Source organism: Narcine bancroftii, chromosome 12, assembly GCF_036971445.1.
Source record: "Narcine bancroftii isolate sNarBan1 chromosome 12, sNarBan1.hap1, whole genome shotgun sequence".
Classification (NCBI taxonomy): Eukaryota; Metazoa; Chordata; class Chondrichthyes; order Torpediniformes; family Narcinidae; genus Narcine; species Narcine bancroftii.
Window position 1 is genome coordinate 32,044,837 of NC_091480.1, and position 18,123 is coordinate 32,062,959.

The following is an 18,123-nucleotide window of genomic DNA, read 5'->3' on the forward strand; positions in this document are numbered from 1 at the left end:
TCATACGGTCAATGTCGAAATGTGCAAGGTTGTGTTCATAGGATCAGTGTCGAAATGCACAAGATTGTTTTCATAGGGTCAATGTCGAAATGCGCAAGGTTGTGTTCATGGGGTCAATGTCGAAATGTGCAAGGTTGTGTTCATTGCGTCAATGTCGAAATGTGAAAGGTTGTGTTCATAGGGTAAATGTTGAAATGCGCAAGGTTTTGTTCATAGAGTGAATGTCGAAATGTGAAAGGTTGTGTTTATAGGGTCAATGTCGAAATGCGCAAGATTGTGTTCATAGGGTCAATGTTGAAATGTGCAAGGTTATGTTCATAGGGTCAATGTCGAAATGTGCAAAGTTGTGTTCAGAGGGTCAATGTCGAAATGTGCAAGATTGTGTTCATAAAGTCAATGTCGAAATGTGCAAGGTTGTGTTCATAGGATCAATGTCGAAATGCGCAAGATTGTGTTCATAGGGTCAACGTCGAAATGTGCAAGGTTGTGTTCATAGGGTCAATGTCGAAATGCGCAAGGTTATGTTCATCGGATCAATGTCGAAATGCGCAAGATTGTGTTCATAGGGTCAATGTCGAAATGCGCAAGATTGTGTTCATAAAATCAATGTCGAAATGCGCAAGGTTGTGTTCATAGGGTCAATGTCGAAATGTGCAAGGTTATGTTCATAGGGTCAATGTCGAAATGCGCAAGATTGTGTTCATAGGGTCAATGTCAAAATGCGCAAGATTGTGTCATAAGGTCAATGTCGAAATGTGCAAGGTTGTGTTCATAGGGTCAATGTTAAAATGCGCAAGATTGTGTTCATAGGGTAAAGTCGAAATGCGCAAGGTTGTGTTCATAGGGTCAATGTCGAATTGAGCAAGATTGTGTTCATAGGGTCAATGTCAAAATGTGCATGGTTATGTTCATAGGGTCATTGTCGAAATGCGCAAGGTTGTATTCATAGGGTCAATGTTGAAATGTGCAAGGTTGTGTTCATAGGGACAATGTCGAAATGTGCAAGGTTGTGTTCATAGGGTCAATGTCGAAATATGCAAGATTGTGTTCATAGGGTCAATGTCGAAATGCGCAAGGTTGTGTTCATGGGGACAATGTCGAAATGTGCAAGGTTGTGTTCATAGGATCAATGTCGAAATGCACAAGGTTATGTTCATAGGGTCAATGTCGAAATGTGCAAGGTTCTGTTCATAGGGTCAATGTCGAATTGCGCAAGATTGTGTTCATAGGGTCAATGTGGAAATGTGCAAGGTTGTGTTCATAGGATCAATGTTGAAATGCGCAAGGTTGTGTTCATAGGGTAAATGTCATAATGCGCAAGATTTTGTTCATAGCGTCAATGTCGAAATGCACAAGATTGTGTTCATAGGGTCAATGTCGAAATGCGCAAGATTGTGTTCATAGAGTCAATGTCGAAATGCGCAAGATTGTGTTCATAGGGTCAATGTCGAAATGCGCAAGATTGTGTTCATAGAGTCAATGTCGAAATGCGCAAGATTGTGTCCATAGGGTCAATGTCGAAATGCGCAAGATTGTTTTCATAGGGTCAATGTCGAAATGTGCAAGATTGTGTTCATAGGGTCAATGTCGAAATGCGCAAGGTTGTGTTCATAGGGTCAATGTCGAAATGTGCAAGGTTATGTTCATAGGGTCAATGTCGAAATGTGCAAGGAAGTGTTCAGAGGATCAATGTCGAAATGCGCAAGGTTGTGTTCATACGGTCAATGTCAAAATGTGCAAGGTTATTTTCATAGTGTGAATGTCGAAATGCGCAAGATTGTGTTCATAGGGTCAATGTCGAAATGTGCAAGGTTGTGTTCATAGGATCAGTGTCGAAATGCACAAGATTGTGTTCATAGGGTCAATGTCGAAATGCGCAAGGTTGTGTTCATATGGTCAGTGTTGAAATGTGCAAGGTTGTGTGCATAGGATCAATGTCGAAATGCGCAAGATTGTGTTCATAGGGTCAATGTCAAAATGTGCAAGGTTATGTTCATAGGGTCAATGTCGAAATGCGCAAGATTGTGTTCATAGGGTCAATGTCGAAATGTGCGAGATTATGTTCATAGGGTCAATGTCGAAATGCGCAAGATTGTGTTCATAGGGTCAATGTCGAAATGTGCAAGATTGTGTTCATAGGGTCAATGTCGAAATGCGCAAGGTTGTGTTCATAGAGTCAATGTCGAAATGTGAAAGGTTGTGTTCATAGGGTCAATGTCGAAATGCGCAAGATTGTGTTCATAGGGTCAATTTCGAATTGTGCAAGGTTATGTTCATAGGGTCAATGTCGAAATGCGCAAGGTTGTGTTCATACGGTCAATGTCGAAATGTGCAAGGTTATGTTCATAGGGTCAATGTCGAAATGCGCAAGATTGTGTTCATAGGGTCAATGTCGAAATGTGCAAATTTGTGTTCATAGGATCAATGTCGAAATGCGTAAGATTGTGTTCATAGAGTCAATGTCGAAATGTGCAATGTTATGTTCATAGGGTCAATGTCGAAATGCGCAAGATTGTGTTCATAGGGTCAATGTCGAAATGTGCAAGATTGTGTTCAGAGGATCAATGTCGAAATGCGCAACGTTGTGTTCATACGGTCAATGTCGAAATGTGCAAGGTTATGTTCATAGGGTCAATGTCGAAATGCGCAAGATTGTGTTCATAGGGTCAATGTCGAAATGTGCAAATTTGTGTTCATAGGATCAATGTCGAAATGCGCAAGATTGTGTTCATAGGGTCAATGTCGAAATGCGCAAGGTTGTGTTCATACGGTCAATGTCGAAATGTGCAAGATTGTGTGCATAGGGTCAATGTCGAAATGCGCAAGATTGTGTTCATAGGGTCAATGTCGAAATGTGCAATGTTGTGTTCATGGGGTCAATGTCGAAATGTGCAAGGTTGTGTTCATAGGGTCAATGTTGAAATGCGCAAGGTTTTGTTCATAGAGTGAATGTCGAAATGTGAAAGGTTGTGTTTATAGGGTCAATGTCGAAATGTGCAAGGTTGCGTTCATAGGATCAGTGTCGAAATGCACAAGATTGTGTTCATAGGGTCAATGTCGAAATGCGCAAGGTTGTGTTCATGGGGTCAATGTCGAAATGTGCAAGGTTGCGTTCATTGCGTCAATGTCGAAATGTGAAAGGTTGTGTTCATAGGGTCAATGTCGAAATGCGCAAGATTGTGTTCATAGGGTCAATTTCGAATTGTGCAAGGTTATGTTCATAGGGTCAATGTCGAAATGTGCAAGGATGTGTTCAGAGGATCAATTTCGAAATGCGCAAGGTTGTGTTCATACGGTCAATGTCGAAATGTGCAAGGTTATGTTCATAGGGTCAATGTCGAAATGCGCAAGATTGTGTTCATAGGGTCAATGTCGAAATGTGCAAATTTGTGTTCATAGGATCAATGTCGAAATGCGCAAGATTGTGTTCATAGAGTCAATGTCGAAATGTGCAATGTTATGTTCATAGGGTCAATGTCGAAATGCGCAAGATTGTGTTCATAGGGTCAATGTCGAAATGTGCAAGATTGTGTTCAGAGGATCAATGTCGAAATGCGCAAGGTTGTGTTCATACGGTCAATGTCGAAATGTGCAAGGTTATGTTCATAGGGTCAATGTCGAAATGCGCAAGATTGTGTTCATAGGGTCAATGTCGAAATGTGCAAATTTGTGTTCATAGGATCAATGTCGAAATGCGCAAGATTGTGTTCATAGGGTCAATGTCGAAATGCGCAAGGTTGTGTTCATACGGTCAATGTCGAAATGTGCAAGGTTGTGTTCATAGGATCAGTGTCGAAATGCACAAGATTGTTTTCATAGGGTCAATGTCGAAATGCGCAAGGTTGTGTTCATGGGGTCAATGTCGAAATGTGCAAGGTTGTGTTCATTGCGTCAATGTCGAAATGTGAAAGGTTGTGTTCATAGGGTCAATGTTGAAATGCGCAAGGTTTTGTTCATAGAGGGAATGTCGAAATGTGAAAGGTTGTGTTTATAGGGTCAATGTCGAAATGCGCAAGATTGTGTTCATAGGGTCAATGTTGAAATGTGCAAGGTTATGTTCATAGGGTCAATGTCGAAATGTGCAAAGTTGTGTTCAGAGGGTCAATGTCGAAATGTGCAAGATTGTGTTCATAAGGTCAATGTCGAAATGTGCAAGGTTGTGTTCATAGGATCAATGTCGAAATGCGCAAGATTGTGTTCATAGGGTCAACGTCGAAATGTGCAAGGTTGTGTTCATAGGGTCAATGTCGAAATGCGCAAGGTTATGTTCATCGGATCAATGTCGAAATGCGCAAGATTGTGTTCATAGGGTCAATGTCGAAATGCGCAAGATTGTGTTCATAAGGTCAATGTCGAAATGCGCAAGATTGTGTTCATAGGGTCAATATCGAAATGCGCAAGGTTGTGTTCATAGGGTCAATGTCGAAATGCGCAAGGTTGTGTTCATAGGGTCAATGTTGAAATGTGCAAGGTTATGTTCATAGGGTCAATGTCGAAATGCGCAAGATTGTGTTCATAGGGTCAATGTCAAAATGCTCAAGATTGTGTCATAAGGTCAATGTCGAAATGTGCAAGGTTGTGTTCATAGGGTCAATGTCAAAATGCGCAAGATTGTGTTCATAGGGTCAAAGTCGAAATGCGCAAGGTTGTGTTCATAGGGTCAATGTCGAATTGAGCAAGATTGTGTTCATAGGGTCAATGTCAAAATGTGCATGGTTATGTTCATAGGGTCATTGTCGAAATGCGCAAGGTTGTATTCATAGGGTCAATGTTGAAATGTGCAAGGTTGTGTTCATAGGGTCAATGTCGAAATGTGCAAGGTTGTGTTCATAGGGTCAATGTCGAAATATGCAAGATTGTGTTCATAGGGTCAATGTCGAAATGCGCAAGGTTGTGTTCATGGGGACAATGTCGAAATGTGCAAGGTTGTGTTCATAGGATCAATGTCGAAATGCACAAGGTTATGTTCATAGGGTCAATGTCGAAATGTGCAAGGTTCTGTTCATAGGGTCAATGTCGAATTGCGCAAGATTGTGTTCATAGCGTCAATGTGGAAATGTGCAAGGTTGTGTTCATAGGATCAATGTTGAAATGCGCAAGGTTGTGTTCATAGGGTAAATGTCATAATGCGCAAGATTTTGTTCATAGCGTCAATGTCGAAATGCACAAGATTGTGTTCATAGGGTCAATGTCGAAATGCGCAAGATTGTGTTCATAGAGTCAATGTCGAAATGCGCAAGATTGTGTTCATAGGGTCAATGTCGAAATGCGCAAGATTGTGTTCATAGAGTCAATGTCGAAATGCGCAAGATTGTGTCCATAGGGTCAATGTCGAAATGCGCAAGATTGTTTTCATAGGGTCAATGTCGAAATGTGCAAGATTGTGTTCATAGGGTCAATGTCGAAATGCGCAAGGTTGTGTTCATAGGGTCAATGTCGAAATGTGCAAGGTTATGTTCATAGGGTCAATGTCGAAATGTGCAAGGAAGTGTTCAGAGGATCAATGTCGAAATGCGCAAGGTTGTGTTCATACGGTCAATGTCGAAATGTGCAAGGTTATTTTCATAGTGTGAATGTCGAAATGCGCAAGATTGTGTTCATAGGGTCAATGTCGAAATGTGCAAGGTTGTGTTCATAGGATCAGTGTCGAAATGCACAAGATTGTGTTCATAGGGTCAATGTCGAAATGCGCAAGGTTGTGTTCATATGGTCAGTGTTGAAATGTGCAAGGTTGTGTGCATAGGATCAATGTCGAAATGCGCAAGATTGTGTTCATAGGGTCAATGTCGAAATGTGCAAGGTTATGTTCATAGGGTCAATGTCGAAATGCGCAAGATTGTGTTCATAGGGTCAATGTCGAAATGTGCGAGATTATGTTCATAGGGTCAATGTCGAAATGCGCAAGATTGTGTTCATAGGGTCAATGTCAAAATGTGCAAGATTGTGTTCATAGGGTCAATGTCGAAATGCGCAAGGTTGTGTTCATAGAGTCAATGTCGAAATGTGAAAGGTTGTGTTCATAGGGTCAATGTCGAAATGCGCAAGATTGTGTTCATAGGGTCAATTTCGAATTTTGCAAGGTTATGTTCATAGGGTCAATGTCGAAATGTGCAAGGATGTGTTCAGAGGATCAATGTCGAAATGCGCAAGGTTGTGTTCATACGGTCAATGTCGAAATGTGCAAGGTTATGTTCATAGGGTCAATGTCGAAATGCGCAAGATTGTGTTCATAGGGTCAATGTCGAAATGTGCAAATTTGTGTTCATAGGATCAATGTCGAAATGCGTAAGATTGTGTTCATAGAGTGAATGTCGAAATGTGCAATGTTATGTTCATAGGGTCAATGTCGAAATGCGCAAGATTGTGTTCATAGGGTCAATGTCGAAATGTGCAAGATTGTGTTCAGAGGATCAATGTCGAAATGCGCAAGGTTGTGTTCATACGGACAATGTCGAAATGTGCAAGGTTATGTTCATAGGGTCAATGTCGAAATGCGCAAGATTGTGTTCATAGGGTCAATGTCGAAATGTGCAAATTTGTGTTCATAGGATCAATGTCGAAATGCGCAAGATTGTGTTCATAGGGTCAATGTCGAAATGCGCAAGGTTGTGTTCATACGGTCAATGTCGAAATGTGCAAGATTGTGTGCATAGGGTCAATGTCGAAATGCGCAAGATTGTGTTCATAGGGTCAATGTCGAAATGTGCAATGTTGTGTTCATGGGGTCAATGTCGAAATGTGCAAGGTTGTGTTCATAGGGTCAATGTTGAAATGGGAAAGGTTGTGTTTATAGGGTCAATGTCGAAATGTGCAAGGTTGCGTTCATAGGATCAGTGTCGAAATGCACAAGCTTGTGTTCATAGGGTCAATGTCGAAATGCGCAAGGTTGTGTTCATGGGGTCAATGTCGAAATGTGCAGGTTGCGTTCATTGCGTCAATGTCGAAATGTGAAAGGTTGTGTTCATAGGGTCAATGTCGAAATGCGCAAGATTGTGTTCATAGGGTCAATTTCGAATTGTGCAAGGTTATGTTCATAGGGTCAATGTCGAAATGCGCAAGATTGTGTTCATAGAGTCAATGTCGAAATGTGCAATGTTATGTTCATAGGGTCAATGTCGAAATGCGCAAGATTGTGTTCATAGGGTCAATGTCGAAATGTGCAAGATTGTGTTCAGAGGATCAATGTCGAAATGCGCAAGGTTGTGTTCATACGGTCAATGTCGAAATGTGCAAGGTTATGTTCATAGGGTCAATGTCGAAATGCGCAAGATTGTGTTCATAGGGTCAATGTCGAAATGTGCAAATTTGTGTTAATAGGATCAATGTCGAAATGCGCAAGATTGTGTTCATAGGGTCAATGTCGAAATGCGCAAGGTTGTGTTCATACGGTCAATGTCGAAATGTGCAAGGTTGTGTTCATAGGATCAGTGTCGAAATGCACAAGATTGTTTTCATAGGGTCAATGTCGAAATGCGCAAGGTTGTGTTCATGGGGTCAATGTCGAAATGTGCAAGGTTGTGTTCATTGCGTCAATGTCGAAATGTGAAAGGTTGTGTTCATAGGGTCAATGTTGAAATGCGCAAGGTTTTGTTCATAGAGTGAATGTCGAAATGTGAAAGGTTGTGTTTATAGGGTCAATGTCGAAATGCGCAAGATTGTGTTCATAGGGTCAATGTTGAAATGTGCAAGGTTATGTTCATAGGGTCAATGTCGAAATGTGCAAAGTTGTGTTCAGAGGGTCAATGTCGAAATGTGCAAGATTGTGTTCATAAGGTCAATGTCGAAATGTGCAAGGTTGTGTTCATAGGATCAATGTCAAAATGCGCAAGATTGTGTTCATAGGGTCAACGTCGAAATGTGCAAGGTTGTGTTCATAGGGTCAATGTCGAAATGCGCAAGGTTATGTTCATCGGATCAATGTCGAAATGCGCAAGATTTTGTGTTCATAGGGTCAATGTCGAAATGCGCAAGATTGTGTTCATAAGGTCAATGTCGAAATGCGCAAGATTGTGTTCATAGGGTCAATGTCGAAATGCGCAAGGTTGTGTTCATAGGGTCAATGTCGAAATGCGCAAGGTTGTGTTCATAGGGTCAATGTCGAAATGTGCAAGGTTATGTTCATAGGGTCAATGTCGAAATGCGCAAGATTGTGTTCATAGGGTCAATGTCAAAATGCGCAATATTGTGTCATAAGGTCAATGTCGAAATGTGCAAGGTTGTGTTCATAGGGTCAATGTCAAAATGCGCAAGATTGTGTTCATAGGGTCAAAGTCGAAATGCGCAAGGTTGTGTTCATAGGGTCAATGTCGAATTGAGCAAGATTGTGTTCATAGGGTCAATGTCATAATGTGCAAGGTTATGTTCATAGGGACATTGTCGAAATGCGCAAGGTTGTATTCATAGGGTCAATGTTGAAATGTGCAAGGTTTTGTTCATAGGGTCAATGTCGAAATGTGCAAGGTTGTGTTCATAGGGTCAATGTCGAAATATGCAAGATTGTGTTCATAGGGTCAATGTCGAAATGTGCAAGGTTCTGTTCATAGGGTCAATGTCGAATTGCGCAAGATTGTGTTCATAGGGTCAATGTGGAAATGTGCAAGGTTGTGTTCATAGGATCAATGTTGAAATGCGCAAGGTTGTGTTCATAGGGTAAATGTCATAATGCGCAAGATTTTGTTCATAGCGTCAATGTCGAAATGCACAAGATTGTGTTCATAGGGTCAATGTCGAAATGCGCAAGATTGTGTTCATAGAGTCAATGTCGAAATGCGCAAGATTGTGTTCATAGGGTCAATGTCGAAATGTGCAAGATTGTGTTCATAGGGTCAATGTCGAAATGCGCAAGGTTGTGTTCATAGGGTCAATGTCGAAATGTGCAAGGTTATGTTCATAGGGTCAATGTCGAAATGTGCAAGGAAGTGTTCAGAGGATCAATGTCGAAATGCGCAAGGTTGTGTTCATACGGTCAATGTAGAAATGTGCAAGGTTATTTTCATAGTGTGAATGTCGAAATGCGCAAGATTGTGTTCATAGGGTCAATGTCGAAATGTGCAAGGTTGTGTTCATAGGATCAGTGTCGAAATGCACAAGATTGTGTTCATAGGGTCAATGTCGAAATGCGCAAGGTTGTGTTCATATGGTCAGTGTTGAAATGTGCAAGGTTGTGTGCATAGGATCAATGTCGAAATGCGCAAGATTGTGTTCATAGGGTCAATGTCGAAATGTGCAAGGTTATGTTCATAGAGTCAATGTCGAAATGCGCAAGATTGTGTTCATAGGGTCAATGTCGAAATGTGCGAGATTGTGTTCATAGGGTCAATGTCGAAATGTGCAAGGTTGTGTTCATATGGTCAATGTCGAAATGTGAAAGGTTGTGTTCATAGGGTCAATGTCAAAATGCGCAAGATTGTGTTCATAGGGTCAATGTCGAAATGTGCAAGGTTATGTTCATAGGCTCAATGTCGAAATGCGCAAGATTGTGATCATAGGGTCAATGTCGAAATGCGCAAGATTGTGTTCATAGGGTCAATGTCGAAATGTGCAAAGTTGTGTTCAGAGGGTCAATGTCGAAATGTGCAAGATTGTGTTCATAGGGTCAATGCCGAAATGTGCAAGGTTGTGTTCATAGGATCAATGTCGAAATGCGCAAGATTGTGTTCATAGGGTCAATGTCGAAATGTGCAAGGTTGTGTTCATAGGGTTAATGTCGAAATGCGCAAGGTTATGATCATCGGGTCAATGTCGAAATGTGCAAAATAGTGTTCATAGTGTCAATGTCGAAATGTGGAAGGTTGTGTTCATAGGATCAATGTCGAAATGCGCAAGATTGTGTTCATAGGGTCAATGTCGAAATGTGCAAAGTTGTGTTCATAGGGTCAATGTCGAAATGCGAAAGGTTATGTTCATAGTGTCAATGTCGAAATGCGCAAGATTGTGTTCATAGGGTCAATGTCGAAATGTGCAAGATTGTGTTCATAAGGTCAATGTCGAAATGTGCAAGATTGAGTTCATAGGGTGAATGTCGAAATGCGCAAGATTGTGTTCATAGGGTCAATATCAAAATGCGCAAGGTTGTGTTCATAGGGTCAATGTCGAAATGCGCAAGATTGTGTTGATAGGGTCAATGTCGAAATGCGCAAGATTGTGTTCATAGGGTCAATGTCGAAATGCGCAAGGTTGTGTTCATAGGGTCAATGTCGAAATGTGCAAGGTTATTTTCATAGTGTGAATGTCGAAATGCGCAAGATTGTGTTCATAGGGTCAATGTCGAAATGTGCAAGATTGTGTTCATAAGGTCAATGTCGAAATGTGCAAGATTGAGTTCATAGGGTCAATGTCGAAATGCGCAAGATTGTGTTCATAGGGTCAATATCGAAATGCTCAAGGTTGTGTTCATAGGGTCAATGTCGAAATGCGCAAGATTGTGTTGATAGGGTCAATGTCGAAATGCGCAAGATTGTGTTCATAGGGTCAATGTCGAAATGCGCAAGGTTGTGTTCATAGGGTCAATGTCGAAATGTGCAAGGTTGTGTTCATAGGGTCAAGGTCGAAATGCGCAAGATTGTGTTCATAGAGTCAATGTCGAAATGTGCAATGTTATGTTCATAGGGTCAATGTCGAAATGCGCAAGATTGTGTTCATAGGGTCAATGTCGAAATGTGCAAGATTGTGTTCATAGGGTCAATGTCGAAATGCGCAAGGTTGTGTTCATAGAGTCAATGTCGAAATGTGAAAGGTTGTGTTCATAGGGTCAATGTTGAAATGCGCAAGATTGTGTTCATAGGGTCAATTTCGAATTGTGCAATGTTATGTTCATAGGGTCAATGTCGAAATGTGCAAGGATGTGTTCAGAGGATCAATGTCGAAATGCGCAAGGTTGTGTTCATACGGTCCATGTCGAAATGTGCAAGGTTATGTTCATAGGGTCAATGTCGAAATGCGCAAGATTGTGTTCATAGGGTCAATGTCGAAATGTGCAAATTTGTGTTCATAGGATCAATGTCGAAATGCGCAAGATTGTGTTCATAGAGTCAATGTCGAAATGTGCAATGTTATGTTCATAGGGTCAATGTCGAAATGCGCAAGATTGTGTTCATAGGGTCAATGTCGAAATGTGCAAGATTGTGTTCAGAGGATCAATGTCGAAATGCGCAAGGTTGTGTTCATACGGTCAATGTCGAAATGTGCAAGGTTATGTTCATAGGGTCAATGTCGAAATGCGCAAGATTGTGTTCATATGGTCAATGTCGAAATGTGCAAATTTGTGTTCATAGGATCAATGTCGAAATGCGCAAGATTGTGTTCATAGGGTCAATGTCGAAATGCGCAAGGTTGTGTTCATACGGTCAATGTCGAAATGTGCAAGGTTGTGTGCATAGGATCAGTGTCGAAATGCACAAGATTGTTTTCATAGGGTCAATGTCGAAATGCGCAAGGTTGTGTTCATGGGGTCAATGTCGAAATGTGCAAGGTTGTGTTCATTGCGTCAATGTCGAAATGTGAAAGGTTGTGTTCATAGGGTCAATGTTGAAATGCGCAAGGTTTTGTTCATAGAGTGAATGTCGAAATGTGAAAGGTTGTGTTTATAGGGTCAATGTCGAAATGCGCAAGATTGTGTTCATAGGGTCAATGTTGAAATGTGCAAGGTTATGTTCATAGGGTCAATGTCGAAATGTGCAAAGTTGTGTTCAGAGGGTCAATGTCGAAATGTGCAAGATTGTGTTCATAAGGTCAATGTCGAAATGTGCAAGGTTGTGTTCATAGGATCAATGTCGAAATGCGCAAGATTGTGTTCATAGGGTCAACGTCGAAATGTGCAAGGTTGTGTTCATAGGGTCAATGTCGAAATGCGCAAGGTTATGTTCATCGGATCAATGTCGAAATGCGCAAGATTTTGTGTTCATAGGGTCAATGTCGAAATGCGCAAGATTGTGTTCATAAGGTCAATGTCGAAATGCGCAAGATTGTGTTCATAGGGTCAATGTCGAAATGCGCAAGGTTGTGTTCATAGGGTCAATGTCGAAATGCGCAAGGTTGTGTTCATAGGGTCAATGTCGAAATGTGCAAGGTTATGTTCATAGGGTCAATGTCGAAATGCGCAAGATTGTGTTCATAGGGTCAATGTCAAAATGCGCAATATTGTGTCATAAGGTCAATGTCGAAATGTGCAAGGTTGTGTTCATAGGGTCAATGTCAAAATGCGCAAGATTGTGTTCATAGGGTTAAAGTCGAAATGCGCAAGGTTGTGTTCATAGGGTCAATGTCGAATTGAGCAAGATTGTGTTCATAGGGTCAATGTCATAATGTGCAAGGTTATGTTCATAGGGACATTGTCGAAATGCGCAAGGTTGTATTCATAGGGTCAATGTTGAAATGTGCAAGGTTTTGTTCATAGGGTCAATGTCGAAATGTGCAAGGTTGTGTTCATAGGGTCAATGTCGAAATATGCAAGATTGTGTTCATAGGGTCAATGTCGAAATGTGCAAGGTTCTGTTCATAGGGTCAATGTCGAATTGCGCAAGATTGTGTTCATAGGGTCAATGTGGAAATGTGCAAGGTTGTGTTCATAGGATCAATGTTGAAATGCGCAAGGTTGTGTTCATAGGGTAAATGTCATAATGCGCAAGATTTTGTTCATAGCGTCAATGTCGAAATGCACAAGATTGTGTTCATAGGGTCAATGTCGAAATGCGCAAGATTGTGTTCATAGAGTCAATGTCGAAATGCGCAAGATTGTGTTCATAGGGTCAATGTCGAAATGTGCAAGATTGTGTTCATAGGGTCAATGTCGAAATGCGCAAGGTTGTGTTCATAGGGTCAATGTCGAAATGTGCAAGGTTATGTTCATAGGGTCAATGTCGAAATGTGCAAGGAAGTGTTCAGAGGATCAATGTCGAAATGCGCAAGGTTGTGTTCATACGGTCAATGTAGAAATGTGCAAGGTTATTTTCATAGTGTGAATGTCGAAATGCGCAAGATTGTGTTCATAGGGTCAATGTCGAAATGTGCAAGGTTGTGTTCATAGGATCAGTGTCGAAATGCACAAGATTGTGTTCATAGGGTCAATGTCGAAATGCGCAAGGTTGTGTTCATATGGTCAGTGTTGAAATGTGCAAGGTTGTGTGCATAGGATCAATGTCGAAATGCGCAAGATTGTGTTCATAGGGTCAATGTCGAAATGTGCAAGGTTATGTTCATAGGGTCAATGTCGAAATGCGCAAGATTGTGTTCATAGGGTCAATGTCGAAATGTGCGAGATTGTGTTCATAGGGTCAATGTCGAAATGTGCAAGGTTGTGTTCATATGGTCAATGTCGAAATGTGAAAGGTTGTGTTCATAGGGTCAATGTCAAAATGCGCAAGATTGTGTTCATAGGGTCAATGTCGAAATGTGCAAGGTTATGTTCATAGGCTCAATGTCGAAATGCGCAAGATTGTGATCATAGGGTCAATGTCGAAATGCGCAAGATTGTGTTCATAGGGTCAATGTCGAAATGTGCAAAGTTGTGTTCAGAGGGTCAATGTCGAAATGTGCAAGATTGTGTTCATAGGGTCAATGCCGAAATGTGCAAGGTTGTGTTCATAGGATCAATGTCGAAATGCGCAAGATTGTGTTCATAGGGTCAATGTCGAAATGTGCAAGGTTGTGTTCATAGGGTTAATGTCGAAATGCGCAAGGTTATGATCATCGGGTCAATGTCGAAATGTGCAAAATAGTGTTCATAGTGTCAATGTCGAAATGTGGAAGGTTGTGTTCATAGGATCAATGTCGAAATGCGCAAGATTGTGTTCATAGGGTCAATGTCGAAATGTGCAAAGTTGTGTTCATAGGGTCAATGTCGAAATGCGAAAGGTTATGTTCATAGTGTCAATGTCGAAATGCGCAAGATTGTGTTCATAGGGTCAATGTCGAAATGTGCAAGATTGTGTTCATAAGGTCAATGTCGAAATGTGCAAGATTGAGTTCATAGGGTGAATGTCGAAATGCGCAAGATTGTGTTCATAGGGTGAATATCAAAATGCGCAAGGTTGTGTTCATAGGGTCAATGTCGAAATGCGCAAGATTGTGTTGATAGGGTCAATGTCGAAATGCGCAAGATTGTGTTCATAGGGTCAATGTCGAAATGCGCAAGGTTGTGTTCATAGGGTCAATGTCGAAATGTGCAAGGTTATTTTCATAGTGTGAATGTCGAAATGCGCAAGATTGTGTTCATAGGGTCAATGTCGAAATGTGCAAGATTGTGTTCATAAGGTCAATGTCGAAATGTGCAAGATTGAGTTCATAGGGTCAATGTCGAAATGCGCAAGATTGTGTTCATAGGGTCAATATCGAAATGCTCAAGGTTGTGTTCATAGGGTCAATGTCGAAATGCGCAAGATTGTGTTGATAGGGTCAATGTCGAAATGCGCAAGATTGTGTTCATAGGGTCAATGTCGAAATGCGCAAGGTTGTGTTCATAGGGTCAATGTCGAAATGTGCAAGGTTGTGTTCATAGGGTCAAGGTCGAAATGCGCAAGATTGTGTTCATAGATTCAATGTCGAAATGTGCAATGTTATGTTCATAGGGTCAATGTCGAAATGCGCAAGATTGTGTTCATAGGGTCAATGTCGAAATGTGCAAGATTGTGTTCATAGGGTCAATGTCGAAATGCGCAAGGTTGTGTTCATAGAGTCAATGTCGAAATGTGAAAGGTTGTGTTCATAGGGTCAATGTTGAAATGCGCAAGATTGTGTTCATAGGGTCAATTTCGAATTGTGCAATGTTATGTTCATAGGGTCAATGTCGAAATGTGCAAGGATGTGTTCAGAGGATCAATGTCGAAATGCGCAAGGTTGTGTTCATACGGTCCATGTCGAAATGTGCAAGGTTATGTTCATAGGGTCAATGTCGAAATGCGCAAGATTGTGTTCATAGGGTCAATGTCGAAATGTGCAAATTTGTGTTCATAGGATCAATGTCGAAATGCGCAAGATTGTGTTCATAGAGTCAATGTCGAAAAGTGCAATGTTATGTTCATAGGGTCAATGTCGAAATGCGCAAGATTGTGTTCATAGGGTCAATGTCGAAATGTGCAAGATTGTGTTCAGAGGATCAATGTCGAAATGCGCAAGGTTGTGTTCATACGGTCAATGTCGAAATGTGCAAGGTTATGTTCATAGGGTCAATGTCGAAATGCGCAAGATTGTGTTCATATGGTCAATGTCGAAATGTGCAAATTTGTGTTCATAGGATCAATGTCGAAATGCGCAAGATTGTGTTCATAGGGTCAATGTCGAAATGCGCAAGGTTGTGTTCATACGGTCAATGTCGAAATGTGCAAGGTTGTGTGCATAGGGTCAATGTCGAAATGCGCAAGATTGTATTCATAGGGTCAATGTCGAAATGTGCAATGTTGTGTTCATGGGGTCAATTCGAAATGTGCAAGGTTGTGTTCATTGTGTCAATGTCGAAATGTGAAAGGTTGTGTTCATAGGTTCAATGTCGAAATGCGCAAGGTTTTGTTCATAGAGTGAATGTCGAAATGTGAAAGGTTGTGTTTATAGGATCAATATCGAAATGCGCAAGATTGTGTTCATAGGGTCAATGTCGAAATGTGCAAGGTTATGTTCATAGGGTCAATGTCGAAATGTGCAAAGTTGTGTTCAGAGGGTCAATGTCGAAATGTGCAAGATTGTGTTCATAAGTTCAATGTCGAAATGTGCATGGTTGTCTTCATATGATCAATGTCGAAATGCGCAAGATTGTGTTCATAGGGTCAACGTCGAAATGTGCAAGGTTGTGTTCATATGGTCAATGTCGAAATGCGCAAGGTTATGTTCATCGGGTCAATGTCGAAATGCGCAAGATTGTGTTCATAGGGTCAATGTCGAAATGCGCAAGGTTGTGTTCATAGGGTCAATGTCGAAATGTGCAAGGTTATATTCATAGGGTCAATGTCGAAATGTGCAAAGTTGTGTTCAGAGGGTCAATGTCGAAATGCGCAAGATTGTGTTCATAGGGTCAATGTCGAAATGTGCAAGGTTGTGTTCATAGTATCAGTGTCGAAATGCAGAAGATTGCGTTCATAGGGTCAATGTCGAAATGCGCAAGGTTGTGTTCATACGGTCAATGTCGAAATGTGCAAGGTTGTGTGCATAGGATCAATGTCGAAATGCGCAAGATTGTGTTCATAGGGTCAATGTCGAAATGTGCAAGGTTATGTTCAAAGGGTCAATGTCGAAATGCGCAAGATTGTGTTCATAGGGTCAATGTCGAAATGTGCGAGATTGTGTTCATAGGGTCAATGTCGAAATGCGCAAGATTGTGTTCATAGGGTCAATGTCAAAATGTGCAAGGTTGTGTTCATAGGGTCATTGTCGAAATGAGCAAGGTTGTGTTCATAGGGTCAATGTCGTAATGCACAAGCTTGTGTTCATAGGGTCAATGTCGAAATGTGCAAGGTTGTATTCATAGGGTCAATGTCGAAATTTGCAAGGTTGTGTTCATGGGGTCAATGTCGAAATGTGCAAGGTTGTGTTCATAGGGTCAATGTCGAAATGCGCAAGGTTGAGTTCATAGAGTCAATGTCGAAATGTGAAAGGTTGTGTTCATAGGGTCAATGTCAAAATGCGCAAGATTGTGTTCATAGGGTCAATGTCGAAATGTGCAAGGTTATGTTCATAGGCTCAATGTCGAAATGCGCAAGATTGTGTTCATAGGGTCAATGTCGAAATGCGCAAGATTGTGTTCATAGGGTCAATGTCGAAATGTGCAAAGTTGTGTTCAGAGGGTCAATGTCGAAATGTGCAAGATTGTGTTCATAGGGTCAATGCCGAAATGTGCAAGGTTGTGTTCATAGGATCAATGTCGAAATGCGCAAGATTGTGCTCATAGGGTCAATGTCGAAATGTGCAAGGTTGTGTTCATAGGGTTAATGTCGAAATGCGCAAGGTTATGTTCATCGGGTCAATGTCGAAATGTGCAAAATTGTGTTCATAGGGTCAATGTCGAAATGTGCAAGGTTGTGTTCATAGAATCAATGTCAAAATGCGAAAGATTGTGTTCATAGGGTCAATGTCGAAATGTGCAAGGTTTTGTTCATAGGGTCAATGTCGAAATGCGAAAGGTTATGTTCATAGTGCCAATGTCGAAATGCGCAAGATTGTGTTCATAGGGTCAATGTCGAAATGTGCAAGATTGTGTTCATAAGATCAATGTCGAAATGTGCAAGATTGAGTTCAGAGGGTCAATGTCGAAATGCGCAAGATTGTGTTCATAGGGTCAATGTCGAAATGCGCAAGATTGTGTTCATAGGGTCAATGTCGAAATGTGCAAATTTGTGTTCATAGGATCAATGTCGAAATGCGCAAGATTGTGTTCATAGAGTCAATGTCGAAATGTGCAATGTTATGTTCCTAGGGTCAATGTCGAAATGCGCAAGATTGTGTTCATAGGGTCAATGTCGAAATGTGCAAGATTGTGTTCAGAGGATCAATGTCGAAATGCGCAAGGTTGTGTTCATACGGTCAATGTCGAAATGTGCAAGGTTATGTTCATAGGGTCAATGTCGAAATGCGCAAGATTGTGTTCATAGGATCAATGTCGAAATGCGCAAGATTGTGTTCATAGGGTCAATGTCGAAATGCGCAAGGTTGTGTTCATACGGTCAATGTCGAAATGTGCAAGGTTGTGTTCATAGGATCAGTGTCGAAATGCACAAGATTGTTTTCATAGGGTCAATGTCGAAATGCGCAAGGTTGTGTTCATGGGGTCAATGTCGAAATGTGCAAGGTTGTGTTCATTGCGTCAATGTCGAAATGTGAAAGGTTGTGTTCATAGGGTCAATGTTGAAATGCGCAAGGTTTTGTTCATAGAGTGAATGTCGAAATGTTAAAGGTTGTGTTTATAGGGTCAATGTCGAAATGCGCAAGATTGTGTTCATAGGGTCAATGTTGAAATGTGCAAGGTTATGTTCATAGGGTCAATGTCGAAATGTGCAAAGTTGTGTTCAGAGGGTCAATGTCGAAATGTGCAAGATTGTGTTCATAAGGTCAATGTCGAAATGTGCAAGGTTGTGTTCATAGGATCAATGTCGAAATGCGCAAGATTGTGTTCATAGGGTCAACGTCGAAATGTGCAAGGTT

At 41.1% G+C, this 18,123-nt stretch overlaps 1 long non-coding RNA gene across 1 annotated transcript in view; it reads left to right on the top strand.

Annotated features, from left to right (window-relative positions):
- Positions 1-18,123, top strand: part of LOC138746491 (uncharacterized) — a 106,996-nt gene that overhangs the window by 22,143 nt on the left and 66,730 nt on the right. The gene's annotated exons all lie outside the window — the stretch shown is intronic.